This window comes from Palaemon carinicauda, chromosome 6 (assembly GCF_036898095.1).
Source record: "Palaemon carinicauda isolate YSFRI2023 chromosome 6, ASM3689809v2, whole genome shotgun sequence".
NCBI lineage: Eukaryota > Metazoa > Arthropoda > Malacostraca > Decapoda > Palaemonidae > Palaemon > Palaemon carinicauda.
In genome coordinates this window covers 16,866,889-16,876,335 of record NC_090730.1, presented here as the reverse complement: position 1 = coordinate 16,876,335, position 9,447 = coordinate 16,866,889, and the positions used below count along the sequence as shown (strand labels likewise).

Genomic DNA, 9,447 nt, shown 5'->3' with positions numbered 1-9,447 from the left:
GCTCGTTTTATCACCGTTTTCATTCTACTATTCTTAATGATCTCTGGTCTATGTGTTTTTGTATATCAATAGAATGATATATGGAAAACCAGACTTTTGAAAGGTATACATACAGACATACTTGCGCATACAGGATATAAAATATAAATCATCATCATCAGCCATTTCTAGTCCATCATGATCATCATCATCATCTTCTCCTGAGCCTATTGACGCAAAGGGCCTCAACTAAATTTTGCCAATCGTCTGTCTTGTGTTTTTAAATCAATACTTCTCCATTCATCATTTTCTACTTAACGCTTCATAGTCCCCAGCCATGTAGGCCTGGGTCTTCCAACTCTTCTAGTGCCTTGTAGAGCCCAGTTGAAAGTTCGGTGAACTAATCTCTCGTGGGAAGTGCGAAGAGCATGCCCAAACCATTTCCACCTATCCCTCACCATGATCTAGTCCACTGCAGGACAAAGGCCTCAAACATATCCTTCCACGCACGTCTGTTTATGATCTTTCTATAGCATTCTAAACGCGAAAATTGTCTTAGCTCGTCAAGCCATCGTCTTCTCCTCCTTCCCCTGCTTCTCTAGCCGTAGGAACCCCTTCTGTTATTCTTCTTATCCATTATTCTTGTCTATTATCTGTCATTGTCATTATATGTCACTATTTGTGAGTCAAAATTAACACTACGTAGTCAAGATATGAGCATAGTCAAGAATTGCAAAATTGAAAGAACACGATTCAGCAGAACTCAAGACATAACTCTTGTCGTCTTACGGCATAGTTAAGGAAGACGCTTCGGTCTTAATACGGACGCTTAACATTTTACATAACACAGAAACGAAGAGGAATAGAAATCTATGAGTTAATGAAAAGTCTATATTGGCAGTCAGCATGCCATATTTGTCAGATAGTAGGTTGGCCAGGCCACCAGCTACCCGTTGAGATACTACCGTTAGAGAGTTAAATGGTCCTCTTACTAGCCAGACAGTACTGCCTTGGATCTTTCTCTCTAGTTACGATTCACTTTCCCTTTGCCTACACATACACCGAATAGTCTGGCCTATTCTTTATAGATTCTCCTCTGTCCTCATTCACCTGACAATACTGAGATTACCAAACAATTCTTCTTCACCCAAGGGGTTAAATACTACACTGTAATTGTCCAGTGGCTACTTTCCTCTTGGTAAGGGTAAAGGAGACTCTTTAGCTATGGTAAACAGTTCTTCAAGGAGAAGGACACTCCAAAATCAAACCATTGTTCTCTAGTCTTGGGTAGTGCCATAGCCTCTGTACCATGGTCTTCCACTGTCTTGGGTTAGAGTTCTCTTGCTTAAGGGTACTCTCAGGCACACTATTCTATCTCGTTTCTCTTCCTTTTGTTTTGTTAAAGTTTTCATAGTTTATATAGGAAATCTTTATTTAAATGCTATTGTTCTTAAATATATATTATTTTTCCTTGTTTCCTTTCCTCACTGGGCAATTTGCCCTGTTGGTGCCCCTGGGTTTATAGCATCTTGCTTTTCCAACTAGGGCTGTTGCTTAGCAAGTAATAATAATAATAATAATAATAATAATAATAATAATAATAATAATAATAATAATAATAATAATAATAATAATAATAGTGAATATTCATCTTGCAAGAGAACGAGATCACGTAAGACCTAAAATAAATATTTTTGTAATATTAAATGAGGAAGACGATGCAGTTAATGTTTTGAATAATAGAAATCGTTATTTGAATACGATTCTGAATGTTGAGGAGAGGATAAGTTAGTTATCCATAAAAAGAATAGCGGGTGAGACCAGGACCCACTAAGAGAGTTGGTGAGACTAACACACTTCATGCTGAAATGCTATCCTGAAGTTTGGGTGAGGTGCGTTATTCGTGATAATGATGATAAGGTTGTGCTGGGATTGGTTACTTATATCACACGTGATATATACTATTGTGACGGCCAAGAGAAGGTTACCAATGTGACGGCCGAGAGAAGGTTGTGAACTCAGAGGCAGTATGAAAGCAACTGAGTTGATTTATTATAGAACACTCCTTTATATATAAAAGCCCAAGGCAACAGGAATTTTCATGTTCACAAGACAGACAATGTTACAGAGGCGAAACGCAGACATGTTTATTCTGGTTCTTTTTAGTGCGAGGGAAGAGCGAAGATACAAGCATAATATATACAAAATGAATTATGTACGATCGTGTGACACACGGTTGGTACACTATGCTATCACCTGCTTCCATCACACACACATACACACACACACACACACACTGTGCCAGATACTTACATATTTTACTTTAAGGATTGCTTTTCTGGTCCTATGCTGCTGGGAATCCTACTCTCTACAGGACCTTTGCATTCATTTATCGTATACATCTCTAGACATTCAGCATTTCTCATCGCATATTACACATTTATTGTTAAATCCACATTATCGAAACACTTAAAAAACAAGAAAGTCCTTGGTTTCTTTTTGAAACTCTCTAATACATTCAGTCCCTCGGATATCTAATGGAAACTTATTGTATAGTATTGGGGCCGATTAAATATGCTCAATCTCAAGGCAAATTTTATGGGAAGATGCACATGTGATGTGTGTAACCTATGGAAAGATTAAGAAGATAATGCAGAACATTAATTATGCCCAAATTTAGAACAGTCAATTAAGCAAGATATAAGCTAGGTATGTTGCAAAATCCGAGCAGGGATCTGGTTGCATACATAAGTAGGGCAACGTGTATGAAAGGAGAATTTAAAAAGTCCAAACTGACCACAATAGGTTGCGAAAACTGATGATAGTAAGGCATTGTCCCAACTGATTTCAAGGTAGAATGGGATAAAGATAAAGATTGAGAATTTCGTTATTGAGTGAGTTATGGTTCAGGTAAATCAAGCTTAATTAAAAGAATAAGCTGAGAAACTGTGCATATATCTATAATGTGATAGAGTGTCCGCAAACTTATTTTGCTGAGTGCGCAATTAGGAACCAGGAACCATGGTAGTAGGTTGGCCAGGGCACCAACCACCCGTTGAGATATTACCGTTAGACAGTTATGGGGTCCTTTGACTGGCCATACAGTCTTACATTGGATCCTCCTCTCTGGATACGGTTCACTTTCCCTTTGCCTACACATACACTGAATAGTCTGGTCTATTCTTTGCAGATTCTCCTCTGTCCTCTTACAAATGACAACACTGAGATTACCAAACAATTCTTCTTCACCCAAGGGGTTAACTATTGCACTGTAATTGTTCAGTGGCTTCTTTCATCTTGGTAAAGATAGAAGAGGCTCTATTTATGGCAAGAAGCTCTTCTAGGAGAAGGACACTTCAAAATTAAACCATTGTTCTCTAGTCTTGGGTAGTGTCATAGCCTCTGTACTATGGTCTTCCACTGTCTTGGGTTAGAGTACTCTTGCTTGAGGGTACACTCGAGCACACTATTCTGTCTAATTTCTCTTCCTCTTGTTTTGTTAAAGTTTTTATAGTTTATATAGGATATATTTATTTTAATGTTGTCACTGTTCATAAGATATTTTATCTTTCCTTGTTTCCTCTCCTCACTGGGCTACTTTCCCTATTAGGGCCCCTGAGCTTATACAGTAGCATCCTGCTTTTCCAACTAGGGTTGTAGCTTAGCTAATAATAATAATAATAATAATAATAATAATAATAATAATAATAATAATAATAATAATAATAATAATAATAATAATAATTTGAAAGCTCTAGAAAACCTACAGTAGTCATATATCTTGGTTCCAATCATTTGAAACCAGCTGTAACTGTTCTCGTGTCAACACGATTTGTTGGCTGCACGATATGTAGCAATTCGCTTAGATATTTTTTTACGTCCGGTTCTAAAAACTGGATGGGTTATTGTGCATATTCAAAACCCAATTCTTGCTTTAATAGGCAGCCAGTGTAATTCAATTGTATAGGAGTGATCATTTCCCAGGCCCGAGGCGGAACACCTTTTATCAGTCTTGGTCCTCTTAATATTATGCAAGCTACAAAATTCTATCACGAATGGGTTAATGGTCACAATCCTTGTAAGTTTTATAAAACCATATCTGTGCAAAACCGAGATTGCTAAAATTATCTAGCCATTCTAACAAACGGAATAATAGCAAAACTGATAGTTATAGGAAGGCTTTTTTAATACATTATTATTATTATTATTATTATTATTATTATTATTATTATTATTATTATTATTATTATTATTATTATTATTATTATTATTAGCTAAGCTACAGCCCTAGTTATAAAAGCAGGATGCTATAAGCCCAAGGTCTCCAATCTGAATTATATGCAGATCAAAAGTTGATGCAATGTTGTTTATTTGGGAGGAAATCGTTTTTTCATCTTATCATGAATGTAGATTGTTCGAATTTCATAACTATCACATGAAGTTTCATTATAGATTTCGAGATATTTCGGCACTTATAGTCAACCCAAGGTCCTTTAAAGGACTTTGGGTCAACCTTTTATCTTTCAACAATCTCTTGGGGGCGTCATGGCATGCCCTTCATAACAACCAATGATGCAAAATTGACCCTGAAATCTCTCTTTAAAAACAGTAATTAAGATATATAAGATGAACATTAAAAGTGCCTATGAGTTATAAACGCTAAATTAAAGGTGTCTGCTCAATAGCCCGAAATATGACGACGATGAGGGAGACTTGTGATGTTACATAATCAAAGAAAGAGTAGAAGAAGAAGAAAGTGAAGAAGAAACCCGTTAGGAGAGGAGGTCTTCCATTACGTGCAAATAGAATTTTGATTGTTGTTACTCGAGAGTATTTTGTCGTTTGTGGATTGTGATGTTCGGTTATTGTCACAAACTACCGCTGTGTAATAACGACATTAAGATCTTCTTTGGATATTAAAGGCCAACGACAGATCATTAAGCTAACGCATGATAGATATAAATGAGGTAAAGGATTTTAGACTTTCGTAACCAGGCCTAGGACAAAAGGTATTATTGTACTGTATTACATTGTACAGTAAAACTTTACCTGACAAAATATGTCAACCTGCTGCCAATAAGCCCAATAATACCGTATATTCTACCTAAGGCTAATTCTAACCATTATCAGGTTGTGTTAACTTTTACTGTCATTACTGCCTAAGCTGGACGGTAGTGGACTGACAGAGCGTACAACTAAACATGTCTTCAGTAAAGTTTATGTAATACACTACAATAAAACCTAGTATAGTTTTAGTCAGATCTGAGCAATTTATTTTTAATGTTTTAAACTTGTGTACTACTAATGATTAATTGAACTGTGATGTTTAAAATCGTTATGAAACAAAAGGGATAATGTAAAATAAAACCCAACAACCGACCCGTAGAATGTCAACAAATAAATGAAAAATATACCGTTAGTATAGGATATAGATAATTTGCGTATTTTTTCATCGGTTTATTATACATCCAAGAAGGTAATGTATAGAGAAGAAAAGGCTTGTTTTACCATTATATACCATTTTCCCAGTATGTTCTCCCAACTCAATACCCAGAGTTCTCACAGGGGTCCCCCATTATCAGTGGATATAGATATATATATATTTCTGAAACTTTTCATTTCCGACAGAAACAAGTGTTATTTTCGAAGAAAATGGACCTTTTTCTAGTGAAAAAAGTAGTTTTATCTCTAGGTTACATGTCTTTGTAATACAGTATAATGATACCAGTTTCCCATGTGAATTTTAACTAATCTAATATCTATTTAAAATGCTTTGCTAATTCAGTAATGCTCCCCCACCAGGCGTAATGATAATTGGGAACTACATTTGGAGACCAGGGCTTTCGAGTTTAGGAAATTACACAAAACCTATCTCTGGACTAGAGTACCTACGAGCATAACCTAACACAGGGCAGAAAAACATTGATGCATCTTTACCTAACTTAACAAAGGTTTTGAACTATCAACTATTGTCCATTTCTTTTAGCGATGCATATTTGCACAGACTCACAGCAGTGCCCTTTTAGCTCGGAAAAGTTTCCGGATCGCTGATTGGTTGGACAAGATAATTCTAACCAATCAGCGATCCGGAAACTTTTCCGAGCTAAAAGGGCACCGCCGCGAGTCGGTGCAAATATGACTCGCTAAAAGAAATGGACTATGGTTCATATTCCTCTTCATGTGGTCTAAGAGGACAATTAATGTCAAAGAGGTCTTATGTGTACAGTACTGTACATTTTAACTTTGAAATAATGTAGCCTTTATATATCAGCGGCCAGTTCCTCCAGCGAGTATAAAATATAGACACCAACTAAACTAAACTTCCCCTCCTAACCTAACCTACAAGCTGTGTCCTTACCTACTTACCTAACGGGGGTGCTAACGCCCCCCTGTGAACCCTCTTACACTGCTGTATTCTTAGTAAATGTAGGTCAAATTTGGTTAAATCATGTTATTTACTACCGGAAAACATATATTTTCCGTTAGAAATGGTTCCCCGACTGTAAATAAAATTTTACCCACCCTTTAAACTTATTAAGTTAGGCATAGAAACATTTTTTTGGAAATGTTCAAATAAGATGTATGGTATGGTCTCTTGCACTTTCTTTCACCTCAGAGCAAAAACGTTAAATGTTCTGAGGATTGATGTTTTGGTTAGTTGTGTCCACAAGTTTTTCAAAAGTCCTACCTTTCAAAGTTCATTGCCAACAGTGGTTAGGGTATTTTAAGTTGGCATTTCATCATTAATGGGAATGCACCTGGTCACACAGGGTGGGTAGCATTGTTGCAAGAGGTTTAATAATGTTTGCCTTAGAAAATCTTTACCCTGCAAGTGCTGAGCATCACCACTGGTAATGCATAATACTTACATAAATGCCTACTATATCTATAGTTGATGTATCTATTTCTCAAGCTGACTCCTCATATTCCCTAAGCTGATTGGTTTGGATCTTTGTTAAGAGGACTCGCCAAGGCTGTGACCCGAGGTAAAATTAATGCAGTTTCTTAGCAAGATGTTTTCTTTTTTGTTTTAGTACTGTATATCAATTACAGTACCACCTTCCCCAACCCCTGCCTCCACACGTGTTATTTTCATGTTTAAGAGATGTGTGATCATCTGGAATAATCAATCTATGTATGATGTAGCTTTGAATAATGTAATTTCCATTAGGGGCATTCAATGACAGTGATGGTAAAGAGATACTATCTAGGTATAAGTGAATCAAAGAATGGTTATGATAATGGTAATATTGTTGTACTGAGGGTGAAAGGTTGGAAGGCAAGAATTTCATCCATAAACCCTATTATACAGTAAACCTAAGAAGACGCATGCTATTGTACAGCACTCCTTATAATTTAGATTTGTTCCTACGTGTATACAAACGTATAGGCTTTTAGAATAAATAATGTTTTCAGCCGGACCTGGCACAGCTATAGAATTCATTTATGAGGTATAGTAGTTAATCGAACAATAGGTAGTGAGAGTTGGGAAAAAGCTCCCCCCCCCCCAACCTTTCAGAAGCTCTTCCCTTTTTTTGGGGGCAGATGTACTGTAGTTTTCTTTTCTTACAAGAAAGAAATGCTGGTTTTGGCTTGCGATTATGGAAGTGAATCAAGTGGTCTCTGGCCCTGTGTTTTAGCATCCCAGAACTGGTGACAGTGTCATGGTCCCACCTGCTTGCCAATCGCCAGGACAAGAGACTACACCTTCAGGACGATCACCCTTATGAGCTTCGCGCTCATCTTTAGAGCGTTGTTTACGGCGTTCAGTGGATCATAGAGATCGCTCGCGATCTCAGCGTTCTTCCCAAAGATGCTCTTATTCAAGTGCTATGCACTGATGCCAAAAAGACTGTAGGCATCGCGGTCTAGGCGTTCGTCTTCGAGGAGACGTGCTTCTTGATCATGAGCTGAGCGCTCCCGACCAAGGGCATGATGCCCATGATCACGAGCTCCAAGCTCACGATCACGAGCTGCGTGCTCAAGATCTTGAGCTGCGTGCTCAAGATCTTGAGCTGCGCGTTCACGCGCACGAATACGAGTTTCATGCTCACGATCAAGAGCTACGTGTTCATGATCATGAGCTACGCGCTCACAATCACGAGCTGCGCGCTCACGATCACGAGTTACTCGCTTAGGATCACATCCTAAGGATTTGCAATCACGATCACATGCTAAGGATTTGGATCACGATCGCGAGGCAAACACTACATTCGTGAGCAAAGCGCTCACGATCACAAACACTGAATGTCCTAGTTCCTGATCGAGAAGATCCTCTTAATGAGGACGACATAGACGCACACGCTCTCCATCCACATGTCGTGCTACATCTGATCCTCCTCCTAAATGACCTCTGACTGGGCAAGGACATTCTGAAGGCCAACTCCCTGATAAGCCTCGTCCAAGACTGCCTTCAGTGCCTTTCATAGCCTGAGGTGTCTTTTGTAAGCGTTTGCATGCGCAATGCCCTCCTACGAGCTCTGCTGTACCACAATACATGCCAATGCAATGCGTTGCCCCAACTCGGAGGCTCCTATCTCTTCCTCCAGAGAGAGTACAGGGTGCTACAGCTGCACAAGAGCCTCAGAGGCTCCTATCTCCTCCTCCAGAGAGAGTACAGGGTGCTACAGCTGCACAAGAGCCTCAGAGGCCTCCTACTCCTTGTTCGCCATATGTTGCGCACAAAGTTGTGACTTCTGCTTGCAATTCACGTGCCATCATGCGTGAATCGTGCACAATCACGCGCGAGTGGTGCACAATAGCACAAGAATCTCCTCCGACAGCGAGTAAACCGGCTGTGTCGACTAGTGTCTCACGTGCTGAGGTCACAACTTCGAAAGCAAGTGAGGATCCATCTCCTCCGGCAACGTCCTCCACTACCGACAGCTCTAGCAGGGTCTTCCTCCCGATCTCTTCCACTTCCCTTCGCTTTTCAGAGGAAGTATTTCGAGATCTAGGACGAACCTCGTCCTCCCCTTACTCTTGACCCGTTAGTAGAATCTCTTACCAGGGTTTTCCCAGTACAGAGACTAGCTTTCTTGATGGCCTCCCTTTCTGCCTCTGAGCTCCTCAACTTAGAGAGAGGCGCGAAGTACACAATGCAAGCTGCTTCATGGCTTGACGTTTGGTTGGGGTCGTTGGACCAGATTGTTCGATCTTAGGATCTTTCGAAGGATTCAACAAGACAGTCCTTGGAGTCCTCCCTTCTGTCAAGTACACCAGACCTTAGAATTCCTTTCACACCACATGGTCAACTTGTGGGTGAATGCGATTCTGAAGATATGGGATACAGTGATTGAAAGGTTCCATAGGCAGGTGCCAAAAGTGGTGGTCACGCGCCTTCGGAACTCAACCCTCGAGGAACCTTTCTCTTCAACCCTGAAGAGGTACAAGGAGCAGCTGATAGGTGGAGAAAATCCTCCAAGGATTCTCTCCTCCATAAACCCATGACTTCTCGGCCTCATGGGA

The 9,447-nt window shown here is 39.4% G+C and overlaps 1 protein-coding gene and 1 pseudogene across 1 annotated transcript in view; one reads left to right on the top strand and one right to left on the bottom strand.

Annotated features, from left to right (window-relative positions):
• The window catches only part of LOC137642888 (glycine receptor subunit alpha-2-like), a 34,555-nt pseudogene extending 34,390 nt beyond the window's left edge, over positions 1–165 (bottom strand).
• A 4,578-nt stretch (positions 166–4,743) lies between these two features.
• Positions 4,744–9,447, top strand: part of LOC137642453 (corrinoid adenosyltransferase MMAB-like) — a 99,571-nt gene continuing 94,867 nt past the window's right edge. The window contains exon 1 of the mRNA XM_068375017.1: positions 4,744–4,946. The gene's annotated coding sequence lies outside the window, so the exon portion shown is untranslated. The remainder of the gene's footprint in view (positions 4,947–9,447) is intronic.